Source organism: Piliocolobus tephrosceles, chromosome Y, assembly GCF_002776525.5.
Source record: "Piliocolobus tephrosceles isolate RC106 chromosome Y, ASM277652v3, whole genome shotgun sequence".
NCBI classification, from domain to species: domain Eukaryota; kingdom Metazoa; phylum Chordata; class Mammalia; order Primates; family Cercopithecidae; genus Piliocolobus; species Piliocolobus tephrosceles.
The window spans coordinates 14,682,168-14,701,762 of NC_045456.1; the positions used below are offsets into that span (position 1 = coordinate 14,682,168).

At 41.1% G+C, this 19,595-nt stretch overlaps 1 protein-coding gene and 1 pseudogene across 1 annotated transcript in view; one reads left to right on the forward strand and one right to left on the reverse strand.

The window, feature by feature from the left end:
* FAM9B (family with sequence similarity 9 member B) overlaps window positions 1–19,595 on the forward strand; it is a 128,293-nt gene that overhangs the window by 5,801 nt on the left and 102,897 nt on the right. The window lies entirely within an intron of this gene.
* LOC111531485 lies at window positions 15,834–15,952 on the reverse strand (annotated as a pseudogene).

The window sequence follows — 19,595 nt, forward strand, 5'->3', positions numbered from 1 at the left end:
TTTTTTTTTTTTTTTTTGAGACAGGGTCTTGTTCTGTTCCCAAGGCTAGAGTGCAGTGGTGCAATCATGGCTCTCTGTAACCTTGACCTCCCAGGCTCAAACAATCCTCCTGCCTCAGCCTCCTGAGTAGTTGGGACTACAGGTGCATGCCACCACACCTGGTTAATTTTTTATTTCCTCTTTTGGAGTGATGGGGGGGGTCTCACTATGTTGTGCAGGTTGGTCTTGAACTCCTGGAGTCAAGCAATCCTCCCACCTCAGCCTCCCAAAGTGCTGGGATTACAGGTATGAGCCACCACACCTGGCCCTCATTTTAGTACCTTTAAATTATAAAATATGTAATATATGTAATATATATAAAATATATAATATATATATATCGTATTTCAAGAGAATATGTCAAGATTACAAGCCCTTACCTCAAATCTTGGAAGCTATGGAGACTCAGAATTCAGAATTTTCCAGATTTTAGAAAGATGAACTATGGGCATAAGCCATTGAGTAGGCTACACTGCTGGCGGGGCTGGGGGAGCACACCATAATCAAACACCTTCATAGTTATGCATGAAATGTTTGAATAGTCACATAAAGTGAGGCAAATAAAGACTATCAATAGCTTCTCTCATTTCATTTTAGGTTTTTGCCACTGTAAAATTTTTGAAAGAGAATTAAGAACAAAGTTTTCAGAATTGCATATAAAGACTGTGGATCTATATAGCAAACTTCTATACCCAGCTGATGGAAGGAACACATGTTAGCATTTTTAGATATTTTCATAAGATTTAAGAAATTCTGCTTCAATTCGTCCATTCTGCTTCTCCTGAGTTAAGCATTATCCTGAAGATCATATGTCATTGCCCATTTGTATTTTACACATGTGTATGTGCCCAAAGAAACATTGATTTTATGGAAGTGCTGGATGTATTATTTTGTGCTTTAGCTATGTTCACCTAAAAATATATTATTGAATTTTTTTTTTTTTTTGAGACAGAGTCTCTCTCTATCCCCTAGGCTGGAGTGCAGTCCTGCAATCTCGGCTCACTGTAACCTCCTCCTCCCGGATTCAAGCGATTCTCGTGCCTCAGCCTCCAGAGTAGCTGGGCTGATCTTTCTATTTGATTTTGCATTTTGAGTAGAGATGGGGTTTTGCCATGTTGGCGAGGCTGGTCTCGAACTCCTGACCGCAGGTGATCTGTCCACCTCAGCCTCCCAGCGTGCTGGGATTACAGGTGTGAGCCACCGTGCCTGGCCTATTATTGAAATGTATCTGTGTGGATAGCTGTTGTTTTAATTTATTTATTCTGTTCTATGGCAGCCTGTTATAAAACCACTTCAAAATTTTATTTATCCATTTCTCAAGAGCTGAGGAGGGTCTGAGATTTTACCCTACTTCCATGTGAACAGTTTTGCCAGTCACAGTACCATGGATGCTGACAGAAATCATGAAACTCCTGGATCAGACAATGGACTGTTACTCACTGCACAATGAACAGCAGGAGCTTCATGTTTGTACCAGTTCTCCTTGTGCCTCGAATTCCATGGAGGTGACGTGGAAGACTCCGTGTGTTTGCTACACATGCAGTCAGTCGGTGTCATAGCCGAGGAACCCTGAAATTAGAAAACTCAGATCTTTTACAATGGCCGGTAAGCCAGTCTGCCTAAACTTTGTTCTAGAGGGAGACACTATCACTATCTTCTGAGGCTGTTCACCATACAAATACTCTTGAAAAGATCATCCAGAACAAAAGTTGCCAGTGCCTCTGCTGAGAAAATGTGCAGACATCTGAGAGAGCCTCATGGAGAATTGTCTCCTATCCCAATACAATAATTGGCACACTTCTAGTTTGTTTGCAATTTTCCCCATTACAGAAAGTGTTTAATGGACATTTTTCTGTATGTTTCCTGGCAAGAGTTTCTCTGTGATGTGTACCTAGGAATGGAAGTGCTGAGCTCTGTGTATGCGGCCCTTCCTCATGGTTCTCACTACTAGAGCTTTATAGTAAGTCTTGGTATGTGGTAAGGCATGCCCTTCCTCCCTCTTTTCAAAGTGTCCCCAAAAGGCTATACCTAGGTCTTCGTTCTTCCTTAAGAATTTTTCAACTGCATTAAATGTTGCAACCTTATCTTCTAAAGCCGTTGTTACGTTTTGTCTTTCTCCCAACGATATCTAAAAAGCCCATTAATTCATAATTGCCAAAACTTGTAAGAAACCAATATGTCCTTCAGTGGGTAAGTAGATAAACTGTGGCACAGTGAGACAATGGACTATTATTTAGCAATATAAAGAAATGAGCTATCAAGCTACCAAAAGACATGGAGGAAACTTAAATGCATATGGCTAAGTGAAAGAAGCCGGCCTGAAAAGGCTACATACTGTATAATTCCAAAGATACGTCATTCTGGAAAAAGGAAAACTATAGAGACAGTAAAAGGATCAGTGGTTACCAGGGTTTCAGGGGGGAAAAGGGAGCAATAGTGTGGACACAGGGAGTTTTTAGGGCAGTGAAATTATTCTGCGTGATATTTTAATGCTGGACACAAGTTAATTACACATTTGTCAAAACTCATGAAAACTATAACACAAAGAGTGAACTTCAATGCAAACTATGGACTTTAGTTAATAAATTTCTTAGTATTAATTCATCAGTTGTAACAAAAGTACCAAAATGTTGACTGTGGAGGTGGCGGAAGGTAACAGATGGGAAGTCCGGACTTTCTGTAGCTTTTCTGTTAATCCAAAACTGCTGTGATAACGTCTGTTGCAAAAGTTCATTTCTTCATCTCTACCAGGGTTTTGAATGCCAAACATTTGCATCTTCACATGTTTGATGGGTGTGAAGTAAAATTGTATTGCTTTAATTTTTATTTGACTGATGGCCCTTGGGGCATACTTTTTTCATATCCTTTATTTTTTTCTGTCATATTTTTTTCTTCTGGATTTTTAGGAGGTTTTTTTCTATGTTTTGCATTTCACCTTTCGGAATTTAATCTGATTAGAATTTATTTTTGTGCCTGGAGTATGGTTAGGTAGATAGATAGTTGATAGAAAATAAATAAATGATAGATGACAGATGATAAATAAGCAACAGATGATTGCTAGAAGATTGAGAGGTGATAGATAATAGATGATTGATAGATGATAGAGAGATTTGAATTTATATACATGAACACCAATTTATATACTTTTTTAACTTGTATTTTACGTAAAGGGGTATATGTACAGGTTGGTTACATAGGTAAACTTGTGTCATGGGGGTTTGTTGTACAGATTATTTCATCATCCAGTTCTTAAGCCTAGTATCTATTAGTCATTTTTCCTGATCCTCTGCCTCCTCCCACCCTCCACTCTCCAATAGGCTCCAGTGTCTGCTGTTTCCTTCTATGTCTCCATGCGTTCTCATGATTTAGCTCCTACGTATAAGTGAGAACATGCGGTATTTGGTTTTCTGTTCCTGCGTTAGTTTGCTAAGGATAATGGCTGCCAGCTCCATCCATGTCGCTGCAAAGGACATGATCTTGTTCTTTTTTATGGCTGCATAGTATTCTAGGGTGTATATGTACCATATTTTCTTTATCCAGTCTATCGTTGATGGGCATTTGGGTTGATTCCATGTCTTTGCTATTGTGAATAGTGCATGAACAGCAATCTATAAATCTCCGGGTGTAACTGTGCACACTGTCAGCCTTTGTTTATCTATCTCTATCCCCCTTTCTCATGGTTCTAACTACTAGGGCTTTATAATATTTCTTGGCATGTGGTAAGCCATGTCTTTCCTCTCTTCAAATTGTCTCCAAAAGGTTACACCTAGATCTTTATTCTTCATTAAAAATTTTAATATTGATTTGTCAAGTTTTATTAAACTCTTGGGTTTTTGTGAAATTCATTGAATTTGTAGATTCATTTTGAGGAGAATGTCATCTTTACCATATTGAATTACCTTCCCATCACATCAGATCCAGTTTTTTAAAAACTGGATTTTAAAAAAGTTCTTGTACTTTAAAATTTTATTTTCTCAATTAACGTACAGTGAGATTTACTTTTTAATGCACACAGCTCTATTAATTTTATACATGTCACCACCAGTCAGATGAGGATATAGAACAGTTCTGCCAGTCCCGAAACTCTTGAATGCTATTCCTTTGCAGTTACGTCCTGTCCATCCCAACTCCTGCAACGACTGATCTGTCTTCCAGCACCACAGTTTTTTCTTGGAGAATGTCATATAAATGAACTTGTACAATATGTAACCTGTTAAGACTGGCCTATTTAGCTCATAATGCCTTTGAGATTCACCTAAGTTGTATCAGTAGTTCATTTCATGTGATTGGTGAATAGCACTCTGTTGTATAGATGGGCCACATTTTGTTTATTCATTCACCAAGATGAAGGAGATTTTTGTTCTTTCTTAGTTTGGGTGATTATGCTTAGACCTACTCTATACATGCATATACGGAAGTTTTCAGTTCTCTAGGGTATAACCCAGGAGTGAGATTGCAGGATCTTCTCTTATGTCCATACCATATTCTCCATATAGATCTTGTACCTTCTTTGTGTGATTTGTGACTAGGTAACTTACACTGTTTGTTGCTATTGTGAATGGGATTATTAACATATTTTTTTCTGGTTGATTGTTACTGGAACCCTGTTGATGTTCGTTTAGTGACCTTGTATCCAAAAATCTTGCCAAACTCTCTTATTAGTTCCAAGAGCTTCTTTGTAGATTCAGTTACAATTTTTATGATTTGACAGTCATCTTGTCTGAAAATTATGAAGATGTGAAGTCTTTTATTAAAACTTACATCTATGTGTGTGTTCTGATTCTCAGAACAATGGTGAGTAGAAAAGGTGACAGAAGATATCCTTAGCTTCTTTTTCTTGAGCAAGTTAGGGTGGGTCAGTGGTCACAACTTCCATGTATGTGTCCTTCTGTTTTGCTTTCTTTCCCTTTTCCTTTCCACTCAGATCAAGTCCTCTGGGTTAAGGAGTGGGCAGTAGAGTTAATTTATCTGTTGTCTGTTCTCACCAGTATACAGGGCAAGGTCTTCTGTGAGTCCCATTAGATTTCTCTTAGAATGAGAACAAAAGGCCAGATGTGAGTTCCTAGTCTCAGTGGCGTGAAGGCATGCATGAAAGGTTTGGTGTCTGATACCTATTTTCTTCCCTAGTTCCAGTATGCACCTAAAAACCAGCCTGGGAGGCCCCCACAGCTTCTGAGGTCTTCCACGTTTCCAGGTGATCTGAGATACTACAAGCCACCCGGTTCTTTTGTTGCTTTCAATGGGAGGTTGACTTTAGCCTGTATTATTGGAAACTGGAGCCCCTCCATTCCTCGATGGAGTTTTTCATGCCAATGAAGCTATGTACGTTTCTGTGTGTGGGCATGCGTGTACATTTCTAGAATTCTGTGTAGTGTTTCTCTAAATAGTCCTTTTCTTAAAAAAAGAATACCTTGTTATTGCAGTGTGGTTTCTATCCCTTCTCTTTCCTCTTCCCTCCTTTTTAGAAGCTTATTGTGTTGTCTTTTTTAGGTGGCATAATGATTTCCAGTCCTCGGCTGCTCTTTCTCCCTGCTTGTCATGTTCGTGTGCTCTCTCAGCTCCTTTTGTGCTTGCCTTCTTTCTTCTTTCTTTTGCTCCTGCTGGTCCCCCTTGAGTTTTTATGTTAATTTCTTGGTTTCAGGTTCCAAACGAAGAAATGAACAAAGCTGGGGGCCTGTACCCTCAACATAGTACAATGCCAGATTTTCTATGTCATATGAAGCCTCTTTGCTTCTACCTGTGTGACCCAGGCCCTGGGGATTTGAAAAGCCTCTGTGTCCCTGGCCAGTGGATAGTTCTTCCCATCTCTGTTTCTTGGGTGGATAACACATGTAGACTTCTGGATTTCCCTGAGACCAGTACTAGCTTAGTCACCTTGTATAGGCCCAAGGCCATGCCTCCTGTCTTCTCGCGAGCACCGAGACCCCAGTCCACAGATCCTATCATACAAGTCACACACTGCACTGTGGTCTTGTTACTGTCTGCCACTTACGACTCTACTTTGATCACTTCTTTGCGTCTGGCACCTAGGACATTCCCCACCCAGTCTCCCCTCTGCCCCGAGCTGGAATATGCGTATATTTTGTCCAGTGTTGCGAAGTCTTTGCAGAAGGAGTAGGGTCTGTCTGTGTCAGCTTAGTCTGCCATATTGCCTAGAATTCCCTTTTGCCTTACCAAGTGGCTCAGCAGCTATTTTAGTGAAGGAGCAATGGCTATATCGTAAATGAGGATAACAATGGAAAAAATACGGCTGTCTGCTTAATAGCTTCCTCCTAGTCTTTCAACTCCCTTGGAAGGAGAAATGGGATGTAAATAAACACCAATTTCCCCTTATAGTTTGCTCAGGCAATGTGGACACAGTGCCGATTTGGTGCTAAATAGACATTTTCACTAATGAAATAAATTTCTACTTCACTTTAGAGGAAGTTTGCTCTTCAAGGATGCTGAACTACTTTCTTTCTTAATAAATGTGTTTGTTTGCAGATACTGTCATCGCCCGAGCTTAAGCCTCTTTTGGTTAATGGGCCCCACATGCCTCTTGGGTTTCTAAGCCCTGCCTGGGGATTTAGCTCTTATCATGATTAGTGTTAATTTAATATTTGGAAATGAAAGCGCATTCATTTCAATTATCTATGCAAGATATTTTCTCTTTATTTTGAGTATCTTTCTCATTTCCTTGTACATGACATCTCTATCTTCAACACTGTTTGTTATATGGGTATCTTAAAGATTTCGGCACATTCTTGGCTGGCTCTTTCTTTAAAGCAGTGAGTCATCAAGTCTCCATCACAGAGTCATTTGGCAAGATTCTACTATATAAATATCTATTTTAGAGCTTTATCTAGTAGTGTAATAAATAGATGAACATTTTTAGATTTTGGTCAGGAAACAATATACTTTATAAAGATTTATTTTCTGGAATTTCATAGGTTTCAATGCTTTGAACATTTGATATCTAGATTCATACATTGATGTTCATGCTCAGTTTTACAATTCGACTTATGTTTTGGTATATCCTTTTTTTTTTTTTAGACCAGGTCTTACTCTGTTGCCGAGGCTGGAGTGCAGTGGCACAGTCTCAGCTCACTGCAACCTCTGCCTCCCAGGTTCAAGCGATTCTCCCACTTCAGCCTCCTGAGTAGCTGAGATTACAGGCACCCTCCACCACGCCAGGCTAATTTTTGTACTTTTAGTAGAGACGGGGTTTACCATGTTGACCAGGCTGGTCTCGAACTCCTGACCCCAGGTGATCCATCCGCCTCTGCCTCCCAAAGTGCTAGGATTACAGGTGTGAGCCACTGTGCCCAGCCATTTTGGTATATCATTACATAGATATGCTCCTGATGTGCAGACAGTTTTTTTGGTAGCTAATCTGTGCTGAATCCAAATGGATTTATATTAGAAAGCGCTTTCCATCGGTCCCAGGATTAAGGAATATAAGTCAGAATTGGGAATGTGCTTGCCCCACCCCCCATTTTAAAAAACAATTTCCTTGTTAAGCTCAGCAGACCCAGTAGCTTGCTCACTGTGTTAGGCCTCAACCTCTATATCACAGGGAAGTTCTGAGTGTTAAGTGTGGCAGTGGACAAGAAGTCTTCAGCCCAGTGAGTGGTGCAGAGTAAGGCTTCAGAAATATCCACTGTTATTACTGATCATCATCTCCTCCTGCTGCTCCTCCTCCTTTCCCTGTCCTTCTCCCCCACCTCCTCTTCCTTCTTTTCCTACTCCTCCTCTTCTTCCTGTGTTCTGTTTCGTAATGCATCCTAGAACCCTGCCTAGCATATAACAAACAAACAAATGAAGATTGGAATATGTCTCTGATTATAGAGACGAAAACAAAGGAAGAGGCAAGTTCCTCTATGGGCCTTTCCTCAGTCTCTCGGCTCACACACAGCTCCTTTCCATACGCCTGGGTTGACTGTACCGTGTGGCAGTTTCCACAGGTGAACAGAAAGACAACTCTAATGACTCACCTAGACCTTCTTAGCCATAGAGAGGGAGGAAGACAGTGAAGGCTACAGGATTAGCGGTCTCCTGTCTCTTGGGGCAGTCTTGGGTGTACTAGAAGAGGGCTTGGAGTAGAAACCTCTCCTATTCCTGTTGGAAACTCTACAGCAAAGCCATGCTTCTCAAACTGTCTGTGGTGAAGGAATGCAGTTTGATTGTTTTTGTTTGTCTTTGTTTTCAACTTTCCAACTCATCCCATGACTTTCCATGCAAGGTCAATCATGTTTGAACTGGTCTGTACCCTGCTCAACGAGGTGGGTGCACATAATTGGATATTGTGGTAATGACTAAGAGTTTCTCAACATTGACTGTCATTTTCTGTGCTTGCCCCCATCCTATGTAGCCTGGGAACAAACATTTGTGGAGTGATAAGTTAGGAAGTCAGATTTTTTGGTAGCAACATAATGACCATTTAATGTAACCACCAACTGAATCCTGGCTGTTGTAACAACTGTTTGAGTAAAGTGATGAATTACAATGTCTATTCATTCATCTATTCATACAGTGAATACTGACAACTTATACATGTTACACAAGCTTAAGGAACAGAGTAAATGATTCTGAAAGGAATACTTGCTTTAGCAGACATTTAGTGCCTCACCTTGAAAGAGGGGACTTGTGAAGAGTTATTTGAAGGTCAAGATGAGACAGAACAGGGCATCATTAAATTCAGCAAACATTTTTGGAGGATCCACTCCATGCAAAGCGCCATGAGAAACATCAAGATGCTGCTGCTGCACTGCTCTCTGTCCTTGGGGACTTCAACTTCTAATGGGGTCAGAGGGAGGAAGAGTGGAGACTCATACTCAAACTCAAATGGAAAGCAGAGCTGGGTACGTTATGTAAATACCAAGAGCTGTGGTCATGCAGAAGATTGATTGCTTCTGCCACGTTAGTAAGGGCAGATTTCATGGAATATTTGATCTAATATTTTGGAAACAGGAAGGGAGATGTCAGGCCCAAATACCGGATGGTGCAGGGGCAGACAGGAGGGGCACCCAGACCAGGGGGAAGGATGTGCATGACAGGGAAAAGTTGGCAAGTGCACGGTACATCGTGGAAGTGGTGAGGAATCAGAAGGTTGAAAATTTGGGTAAATGGAGGCATTAAGAAGCATGGCGTTGGGGAGTAGGATAAGCTGGCATCCTGGGTTCAGATGTGGTGGACCTTGAAAACTCTTGGCTCTATTCTCTAATGCACAACAGCCACAGACGGTTCTTGAGCCAGGAGATGAAAGCAAGGGAAGGTGAGGGCTCAAATGCCCAGGCTATTGCATCTTGCAAGAGGATGGGGGCAGGCTAGAAAGAAGGCAGTAAGGGTTGAGGCTGGAAAGGAGGCGAGTTGGCAGGACCCCAGTGATGGAGGACAGAACTCCACATATTTCCCTGTGGTTTCTTACTTGAGCAGTATCTTCTCAAGTATACAGCTGGAGAAACAGATGTTTGGGGGAAAGAGACATTGTGAATAGGAGTGATGGTACCAGCAGGAAGTTAGGAATGCATCTGTGCATCAGTAGAAGAACACTGGAAAAGACAGCCTTGCAGGCTCAGATTTAAAGGAATCCTTTGCCATTCATATGACCTGTACTGCAGAGAACTTGGAGGGACTGGCTGAGAGCTCGAAGCTGGGGACCATGGCAACCAGATTCATCAACACATTAATATTATAGGAGTTTGTTCATGCACGAGCACAGCTAAGACCCTCTTTCAACAACGACCAGGTGAGGAGGAGACTCATGCTGCCTAGGGAGGGGAAAGGAGACCTAGAGGCATTTAGGTGAGGGAGAGCGAATGTTCTTGCTAGTCCCTCAGAGCATCACCCTCCCTTGCTGCTTCCCTTGAGCCTGCCCACACCTCTGCAGATACACACTTCGTTTCTCATTCATTAAGTGTCTGAAATTGCCCTTGAACATGCCATCTCTCTATGCTGGTACCATGACTGAAACCCTGGATGACTGGCCTCTAAGTCTGCTTTAGTCTTCATGACATCACAATGCCTTTTTAAAAAATATTTTTTTAAAATTTTTGTGGGTACACAGTAGGTGTGTATATTTATGGGGTGCATGAGATATTTTGATACAGGCACGCAATGTGTAATAATCACATCAGGGTAAATGGGGTATCTTAACCTTAAACATTTATCCTTTGTGTTACAAGCAATTCAATTATACAGTTTTAGTTATTTAAAAATAAACGATTAAATTATTATTGACTATAGTCACTCTGTTCTGTTATCAAATATTAGGTCTTAGTCATTCTTTCTAATGATTTTCTATACTCATTAACCATCCCCATCTCCTCTACCCCTCCCCGCCTCCCAGACTCTGGTACCTATCCTTCTACTTGTTATCTTCAGGAGTTCCATTGCTTTGATTTTTAGCTCTCACAAATAAGTGAGAATATGTGATATTTGTCTCTCTGTGTCTGGCTTATTTCATTTAACATAATGACCTCCAGTTCCATCCATGTTGGTGCAAATGACAGGATCTCATTCTTTTTTATGGCTGAATAGTACTCCATTGTGTATATGTACCACATTTTCTTTATCCATCTATTGATGGACGCTTAGGTTGCTTCCAAATCCTAGCTATTGTGAACAGAGCTGCAGTTAACGTGGGTGTGCAGATATCTCTTCGATATACTACTGATTTCTTTTCTTTTGGTACATACCCAGCAGTGGGATTGCTGGATCATAGGGTAGCTCTATTTTTATTTTTTATTTTGGAACCTCCAAACTGTTCTTTATAGTGGTTGTACTAATTTACATTCCCACCAACAGTGTCTGAGGGTTCCCTTTTCTCCACATCCTCACCAGCATTTGTTATTGCCTGTCTTTTAGATATAAGCCATTTTAACCAGGGTGAGATGGTATCTCATTATAGTTTTCCTTCGCATTTCTCTGGTGATCAGTGATGTTGAGCATCCTTTCATATGCTTGTTTGCCATTAACATGTCTTCTTTTGAGAACTGTCTATTCAGATCTTTTGCCCATTTTTTGATCTATATTTTTTCCTATAGGATTGTTTGAGCTCCTTATATATTCTGGTTGATCCCTTGTCAGATGGGTAGTTTGCAAATATTTTCTCCCATTCTGTGAGTTGTCTCTTTGCTTTGTTGATTGTTTCCTTTGCAGAAACTTTTTAACTTGATGTAATCCCATTTGTCCATCTTTGCTTTAGTTGCCTGTGCTTGTGGGGTATTGCTCAAGAAATATTTTCCTACTCCAATATCAAGAGTTTCCCCAATATTTTCTTGTAGTAGTTTCATAATTTGAGGTCTTAGATTTAAGTCTTTAATCCATTTTTATTTGATTTTTGTATATGGTGAGAGTCAGGTAATGTGATCCCTCCAGTTTTGTTCTTTTTGCTCAGGGTAGTTTTGGTTATTCTGGATATTTTTGCAATGTCTTTAAATGACACCACTTGCCTTTAAAGTTGAGTCAAAGAGTAGAACAAGTAACAGTGGCTGAGAAGGACTACTTATGAAAGTAGGAGGAAGTCCAGGAAGTGTGGCATCATAGCATTGAGTAAAAGAGAGCTAAACAGTGGGAGTATCAAAAGCTATGATAAAGAAGTGATATTATTAGAATAGGGGTCTACAGATACTTTTATTTTTTTTTTTTGAGAGGGAGTCTTGCTCTGTTGCCCAGGCTGGAGTGCAGTGGCACAATCTCGGCTCACTGCAAGCTCCGCCTCCTGGGTTCAAGCGATTCTCCTGCCTCAGCCTCCCAAGCAGCTGGGACTACAGGTGCCCACCACCACGCCTGGTTAAGTTTTTTGTATTTTTAGTAGAGACGGGGTTTCACCGTGTTAGCCAGGGTGGTCTCAATCTCCTGACCTTGTGATCTGCCCACCTCGGCCTCCCAAAGTGCTGGGATTACAAGCGTGAGCCACCGCGCCTGGCCTGGGTCTACAGATACTTTTAGCCAGCCCTCATAGAGCCCTTTCTATGTCTCAGACACTATTGTAAGTGGTTTACATGTTTTAACTCTATAAATACCACGAGATAAGTAATATCACTATGTTCATATTGCACACAGGAAACTGAAGGGCTTATGTAGCTTACCCAAGGTCACACAACTACTAAGTGGTGCAGCAGGAAGTTTAATCTGCTCTTATTAATGCTGCACCATTATTCAATTTAAGTAACATTAAACTTCCCAGAAGAAAATAGCTAATATTCATTGGTTGTAGCTTTTCATTTTAATAGAAGAAACTAGAACAGGGGAGGGCAGGATGGAAGTTTAAAGGTAAAAACAGAAAAGGAGGGATTTGTATAAAAAATGAGTTCATCATCTCTGTTTAGTTCGTGAGTCTATGTTATGGAGCTTTTTTCTTTTCTTTTTGTGAATAGAACAGAAGCTTAAACTCGTAAAAATAAAAGCTCATAGAGTTTAATGAGGGCAAAGGTTTTTTATTGACCTACTGGGACATTGCTCGGGAGGAATGGCCACATGCCTTCTACTCTCCTTCACTGAATCTGGGTCCTATGGAGACCTGGTTTCCTTGAGTACCACTTTACCAGAAGTGAGTAGGTGAAGTCTCCTTACTGGAGCCTAAGCACATAGATCAGTAGAACTAGAGATTTCACCAATTCTGCGTTCCCTTTTTATTCCTCTTGGAGATGTTCTTGGGGAACACTTGCAGCAGCCGTGCATGGCATATGAGAGTTGCAGGGGCTGAGGGTAGGATGAATGCAGGGGGAGGGGGGGGGGGGGAGGCTGGAGAGGTGACACAGCTGGCTGCGTGATTTCAGTAGGGGCTCTGAGGGGTTCCTAGATGCCCACATTACTAATGACAAAGTCGGCTTCTTTACCTTTGCCAGGACAGCTGGAATATATGGAGAATCTTCAATTCTTTTTTCCTTTTTAAAAATATTTTGATAGACAAATAACAATTGTACATATTCATGGGGTGCATAGTGATGTTTCAACACCTATAATGTATAGTAATCAGATCAGGGTAATCAGCATTTCCATCATCTCAAACATGGTATCATTTCTTTGTGTTGGGAACATTCAATATCCTCCTTCTAGCTACTTGAAACTATGTATTATATTAATGTTAACGATTGTCTTCCCACAGTGCTATAGAGCACCAGAACTTATTCCTCCTATCTGGCTGTAATTTTGTAGCCTTTAACAAATCTCTCCCTATCCCTTCCTTTGCCCTTGCATTCCCAGCCTCCAGTATCCTCTGTTTTCTTTACTTTCTCGGTGTGAAATGACATGCATTAAAAAGGCAACAGGGAAAAGAACATAGCATAAAGTTGCACAGCGAATAGTAGGTACGGAACAGTCTTTCTGAGCCCAGAAGAAATTTTGCTTCATCTTTGCTGAATAATTCTTCCCTACCACTTATGGCACCCTTGCTTAGGATGGCTGAGAAGATAGCCTTGAGTTGATGGGTCAGGAGATGTGGTCTCAACCCTGCAGCGATTTTTTGAGAGAAGAGCCAGTGTGTGTGTGTGTGTGTTTGTGTGTGTGTGTGTGTGTGTGTGTGTCTGTGTGTTTGCATGTATTAATACTTATTTAAGTAATCTGAATGCAAACTGGATTTAAATGGATGGCACTGTAGACAACGGTAGATTTTATAAACCAAAGAGCCCTTGAAATAAACAGCTATTAAAAATATATTAATATAATCATCTTTCACATATGCTTTCTTAACTTTGATTAACTGCTTTCTAAAAGTGTATTCGATATTAAAGCCACATCAAACAAGCTGTGCTGAAATGTATCTGAGCTTATAAAGCACAAATCACATTGTAGATCACTTGAGAATTGGGTATATGGGAGAAGAATGTAAACTATTTCCTTTAAACAGAGGATGGAGAAGTAAGTCCACAATTAGTTAATGATGACCTTGGCCGACCTTCAATTATGTTAGCCTAGGAAGGATTTCTTGAATGTATTTACTTTGTTATTAACTTCTTAGTGAATTCTGTCACAATTCATTTTTCTATTATGTCAGCTTTTATTTACCTGTAAGAACACTTTCACATAAATTTCATCTCATCCAAGGATGATAAAGAAGAACCTTGAATGAAATGAAGCTCATCTTGCGTTAGAGCCTCCCAAAACTTGAACCAATTTTCCTTTGCTACCAAATGTCTGGTAATAAGTTTGGGGCTTTAAAAACTGTAATAACTTTCTCAGCCCAAGAAAGGTAGTAAATCTAGTGCAAATCCATTTAAAGGTTCTGGGCAAGGCACGCTTAAGAATCCAAAAATGGATGATGAAGTAGCTATAGTGGCTGAACTTAGATGGTATTTCGGGTACTAAAAATACACACATAGATGTGGAATAATTAAACATAAGTACAATATTACAACGTAGCAGACAACTGGAAATCTAAATTAATATCAATTAGATAAGAATAAGTTTAAATATGTGAAAAAATACAATGCCATATAATATAACTCTGAAAAGGACAAAAATGGGAATTCCTTAGTTATATAAAATGGGATACTGAAGAAGAGCAAGCAAAAATGGAATCAGAGCAATGGATAAAAGAAATGCAAATCTCTAAAAATTTATACAGAAATATAAATATTGAGAGAAAATAAACTTCTTTTTCCTGAAAAGCGATTTAAAAGAAATTTTCCTGATTGGTGACCTACATATTAAAAATGCCATAAGATATTGTTGCTCAATGTGTCAACTTGTGCCCTGGAAATTCCCAGACAGGAAAAGTCACTCTGGGAAAGAGAGTGTATGGCTGGAAGGTGGGTTTGCACTTCATAAAAGACACAAAGGCCTGACGGAAGTCTCAACATCATATGCATGTTAAGGAGAGAGAAGGGGACATTCCAGGAGAGGAAAGTGGTGAGAGTCAAGGAGTGGGGGCGGGGATGGTCTGCATAATCCTGCATGAGGCATTGCACCAGGAAGTTTTTTCAAGGCTCCTTTCTGGAAGCTAAAAAGAGGTCTGGCAAAGAATAAAAAATTGAGGAGAGGACCGAGGAACTCTTTTGAATTATATGAGCTGTCTGTTGCTGTGTGACAAATGGCCCCCACTTTAGAGGCTTTATCTCAAGTTTCTCTATGTCAGGAATCTGGGGGTCGTTTAACTGGGTCCTCAGCATCTGAAGATGTTGGCCAGGACTATGGTCATCTTTAGGCTTGACTGTGGAAGGATCTACTTCCAAGCTCACGCACGTGTTATTGGCAGGATTTCTTTGCTTGCAGGCTTATTGGCTCGAGGGCCTCAGTTCCTTGTTGGTTGTTGTCCCAAGGCTGCCTTCGGTTCCTTGCCATATGGGCTTCTCTACAGGGCAGCTCACAACCAAAGGCCTAGGATAGAAATAAACGAAACTACCATGTGAAAAGAAACAGCAAGGAAACTTGCATGTCTCAATCATAGCACTAGGTAGAGCGAGGGGAAAAAGATTTTGAACAGCAAGCAGATTTATATTCTGAGTTGACACCACCCATGTGGTCTAAAATCTCATGAAGAAATTTGAATTTAAAATGCTCTCAGTCTATCCCAACAGAGATCAAAAGACATTATTGATTGTAAAATGCAAACTGATTTAAGAGACGTTAAAATGCTTTTTAAAGATACTTATATTTAATAAAATGTTATCAAAGTTTTGCTACAAAAAAGATATAATTTACATACCATACTATTCACCCATTTAATTTGTAAAATTCAATGGTTATTAGTGTATTTGCAGATTTATGCAACCATCACTACATTTTAAAACATTTTTGTCACCTTCAAAAGAAATTTCTTATCCTTTCATTTTTATATTTATTTATTTTTAAAATTTTATTTTATCTTAAAAAGCTTATAGCACCCAGCATTCCCAGGCGGTCTCCCATCCAAGTTCTAACTAGGCCCAACCCTGCTTAGTTTCCAAGATCAACTGGGATCAGGCATGTTCAGGGTGGTCTAGCTGTAGATAGATACTTCATATATTTTCAGTTATTACCCCTCAACCCATAGGCCTCGGACCCCCATCCCAACCCTCAGCAACAATGAATCTGCTTTATGTATTTATAGATTGGTCACAGACATTTACGACTGATGTTAGAAGTCACATTGCTTTTGCCATATTCCATTGCTTAAAAGTGAGTCATTAGGTCCAGCCCACAGATAGGCAGAGAGGCTTCTACAGGGAGGTGGGATTCTTAGAAGCTGCTTTAGAAGCAGCCTACCATAGGAGGGAACCAGGAATGTGTCAGGAATCTTGAGTAGATTTAATGTCCTTGCTTTTAAATTGATAGCCCATGAATACTTGGAAGGAAAAGCTTCCCAAATGGTCAGGCCTCCTACTGAGAACTTGTTAAGAGGCTGAGACCATCTTATCTCTTGATAGTTATGCATATATGAGGGCAGAGAGACCATAAGGGATGAAAGGATGCCATGGCTTCATCTTCTGCAGCTCATAAGGCTGTCTTGTGAACAAGGCAACTAAAAATGAGATACGGCAAGACACAGGAAGGGGGATGATATGATTTGGATGTGTGTCCCCTCCAAGTCTTATGTTGAAATGTGATCCCCAATGCTAAAGGTGGTGGAGCCTGGTTAGAGGTGGTCATGGGAGCAGAGCCCTCATGAATGAGTTGGTGCCCTCTTCATAGTAACGTGTGAGTTCTTGCTCTGAGTTCGTGTGAGATCTGATTGTTTAAAAGTGTGTGGCACCTTCTCCCCTACCTTGCTCCCACTTTCGCCATGTGACACGTCTGCTTCCGCCATGCCTTCCGCCGTGATTGGAAGCTTCTTGAGGCCCTCACCAGAAACAGGTGCCAGCACCACACTTCCTGTACAGCCTGCAGAACTGTGAGCCAAAATCAACCTCTTTTCCTTATGAATTCCCCAGTCTCAGGTGTTTCTTTATAGCAGTGCACATGGACAGGCAGAGGGAGATCCTCTTGAGCGTATCCTGTGCTGCATCTGCCTTCCCCCTCTGGGTGTGCTCTGGTTAGCCAGAATAACTCGGAATTTTCCAGGCCCTCAGAACTGACCTCTACAAGCCAGAAGTCCTGTGTCCGGGGCAGATGACCTTTGACTTTTAGCTTTTTAAATATAGACATTGCATACTAATGGGGACAGCCTGGTGTTGTGATAATTTAGTTTTTCCCTGAGTGCTTCCAGAATCTAGTTCCATGAAATTCTCAGTGAAATCATTGTCTACCCTTAGATATTCAAAATACACGCTGACATCTGGAAGGATTACAGTAATGAAACTTGCTTAACTTCATTTGACTGGACATTTTCCACACATATCTGATGATGACACATACCGCCCCCCCTACACACACCCATTTATCCATCTGTTCGCATTGTGACGCACAGGCAATATACACCGCTGTAACTTTCTTTAGACTGTGGGTTCTCCCTGTTGGCTCTTGTTAATACTGTGCCTCAAGGCCACTAGAACTATTGATGTTTGTCACATGAAAGCTGTTAAGCCAGGGATTCCTCATAGTGTATTTCCTTGGTGGAGTTGTTTTTTTTTTTTTTTTTTTTTTGAGACGGAGTCTCGCTCTGTTGCCCAGGCTGGAGTGCAGGGGCCGGATCTCAGCTCACGGCAAGCTCCACCTCCCGGGTTCACGCCATTCTCCTGCCTCAGCCTCCTGAGTAGCTGGGACTACAGGCGCCCGCCACCTCGCCCGGCTATCCTTGGTGGAGTTCTGAGCCTATATAGAGTAGTTTACTTCAATCTCTGTTAAATAGTATTGAGTTAAAGGTCAACTGTATGCGAGGCAGCATATGATATGAAAGCCCAATTGATTTTTCTGCTGCCAACTGGCTAAGCTTGTAGGAATGATATTGAATGTCCAGGTCGTGATTTATTTTATGGACCATTGTTCCCAAAATAGGCAATCCACAAGCATTCCAAAACATCCATTTTAGTATTGAGTGGGCCAGTGCTGAGTGCACAGTCCTTCCTCTCACTGCAAAATGCCGTTCTTCAGATTAATGTCCATCCCACTTTATAGCTGACCCACTTCTAGGTAACGCAGTTAAAAAAACAGTGGGCACTTTACTTCAGATAATACTTCTTCACTTTCCCCACAAAGAGCGTCTCTGTGAGTTATCTTACAGTCAATGGGGATCATGTTCTCAGTATTTTCTCAGCTATCTACTGAAGGCTGCATCAAGAAAGAACTGGGTTAGACTGAAGGGAACTGATTTAGTGAATCAGCACTAGCTCCTGGTAATCAATATAACATTCTCTAGGAGCTTGAGAAAAATTTGTCTAATGTATTTCACAATTCATCACTAAACCGTGAGTCTTTGGTTTGGAGTCTACTTCTTTGCCTTATTTTCAAGTTGGTGGCAACTCCAGACTTGAGGGGACGTGCCTATATTTCAGGATGACTAGGAGTGGTTCCCTGCAGTTTTTGGGGACAGCCTTTCAGTAAACTTGAATGGACCTAGAATTCTTAGCTGCATCTAGAATGCTGAACTAAGTTTAAACTAATTGTAGATTACATCTTGTGATTGTTCTTGGTTTTGGCCCTCTTAACCGTGTTGTATCTTCCTGTCTAGCTATGAGAGGCTGAACCCTAAGCTCCTCCGGTGCTTGGTATATGCGTCATGCATGCCCTGTCTAATCATCTCCCATTGAGTGTGGGTGAGACCTGTGAATATGATGAATGTCATTCTCTTGATTACGTTACCTTAGATGGCAAAGATGAGTTGTCACCCACTCGTGGTTACATTATGTCATATAAGACTCCATGGTAGCAGGCTGGAGAGAGAGAGAGACACTTTCCTGGAACAACTGAAAGGCACTGCCGAAACAAACTATCATTTTGTGAGAGGTTCACAGGCTAGGGCCTGAGGGTAGCTTCTGGAGCTGGCAGTGACCCCTGCCTGACAGCCTGTGAGAGCACAAAGGCCTCAGTGCTACAACTGCAAGGACTGACTTAATTCCTGCCCAAAATCATAGGATCTTGGACGAGGACCCCAGCTCCAGACACCACAGCCTGACATCTTGATTATAGCCTTGCAAAGCCCTGAGGGCTGGACCCGGTTAAGCTGTATCTGAACTGATCCAAGGCAACTGTGAGCTAACGAGTGTGTGTTGTTTCAAGGTCCTAAGTTTGTTATTTGTTGCACAGCAAAAAATAACTCACACACCAGCTTAAAACATTCTCCTTAGTAGCAAACATTTCTTGCTCTGATGGGATAGTATTGTGCTACCTGTGCCACCCACGGTATCTGTTCCCACTGCTTCCACTTCATCTCTTGCCTATCCTTGACAAAGTCTCTGTAGATGCTGAAGATGAACTTGGCACACTTCACAAGTCCCAGCTCACTGTGGCCTTGCTCATCTCCATTTGCAGACTCCTCCTTCTTCATGTTCCTTTAAAACTGGAGCTCATTAAGGAGATCTCTGCAACCAGGGGTGGCACCCTTTCTTTTTATTAAGAGCATTTGAGATAATATTATCAATGAAAAGGCCCTTTTTAAAGGCAATCATGCCCCTCTTACCTTGCTGTATTAGCATTTGTGATGTTGCCCGAGACTTTTTCAACTTGCTGCAATTAATTTTTTAGTGGCCTCCCACGCTTACCGAAGAAACAGAGGCTTG